A 1,515-nucleotide genomic window follows, 5' to 3' on the forward strand; every position below is an offset into this window, starting at 1 on the left:
CCCAGCCTCCCGGATAATCTGCTCTGCATACAGGTTGAAAAGGTACGGAGACAGGACACATCCCTGGCATACAACCTTCCCAATTCTGAACCATACAGTGTTACCCTGCTATGTTCTAACAACTGCCTCTTGGTCTAGATTTCATTTCCATGGAATCTAGAGCCTCTGAGAGATCACTGGACGGTTTTCTAGAAGTCAGTTCCTATTTGACAGCATACAACAAAAGAGTGTAAAGATTAAATTATTGGTAATGAACCATCTTTCTTGGATATCATGTCCATCTTATTGTACTCGTTCATTTAGCAACCTAATATGCTTAACTGTCATGAGTGTTTACAAAGAACAAAAGCTCTACACATTTTCCTCCCCTTTGAAAATCCATAGGAACATTGTTGTTGTTAAATGCCGTTGAGTCACTGGTGACTCATAGCGACCCTATGAACCAAAGTCCTCAACACCATAGGAACATTAGGGAAGAAAAACTTGTAATATAGTTGAATATATAACAAGATTATGAGCTCAATCATGGTCTTCCAAGTTGCCCATTTCTTATCAAGTAGATCTTCTCTGCCAAAGCTTACTATATTCTTGACAGGATTTTTTCCTGCTAAGTTAGCCTTTGTAGTTGTGGTCATCAAGTCTCACATAATCCCTTTTCAACTGGGGTTGCAAAAAAGCTGTGAACTACTTTCAACAACTGATAGAAAAATAATCATCTTACACAAATTTGAAATACAGTGGTGGCAAAAATACTAAATATGCCAGCACAAGCAAATCTATCATGGAGATAACATAACCAGTGTTTTAGATTTGAGGATAGCAAGACTTGACTTACTTTTGACATATTATCAGCAGGTACCGTGAATAACATTATACATGACTCAGGATCAGTGAAAAAAAGGAAGATCCTCAAAGAGATGGACTGAAACAGAGACTGCAACAATGGATTCACGAATACTTACTGTCAGGATGAGGCAGTGCTTCTGCTGGATGTGGGGTTGCCATGAGCCTGAATCAATTCAAGGGCATCGAAACATTATGTCTGTGTTACTTTTATTTGTACTTAACAGTTGTCTGTAAAACACACACTTCTAAAATCCACTTGGTATCATGGAAGAAAACAGATGGGTACAAATCCTAACTTTACACAAGCTTTTTTTTTTCCTTTCTCTTTACTAAGTTATTTTATAGATTATGAGATTAAACGGAAGATTATTAAAACATGTAGGCTCATGGTGGACAATCATTACAGATATATATATTATTCAGTTCTACTGTTTTCCCAAGACTAATACATCTAATCCAGGCCATGCATCAGAGAGCTGGACAATGACTGAGATGACAGAAGAATTGATGCCTTTGAAATGTGGTGCTGGAGAAGTGTCTTGAATATACAATGGACCGCCAGGAAAACAAATAGTTCTGTCTTAGAGGGGATGAAACCAAGGGGGGTTAGGATTTTGAAGCTCCGTCTCACATACTTTGGGCATGTGACCAGGAAGGACCAGTCCCTGG

Source organism: Elephantulus edwardii, unplaced genomic scaffold, assembly GCF_000299155.1.
Source record: "Elephantulus edwardii isolate Elephantulus edwardi_28Jun2011 unplaced genomic scaffold, EleEdw1.0 scaffold00065, whole genome shotgun sequence".
NCBI classification, from domain to species: domain Eukaryota; kingdom Metazoa; phylum Chordata; class Mammalia; order Macroscelidea; family Macroscelididae; genus Elephantulus; species Elephantulus edwardii.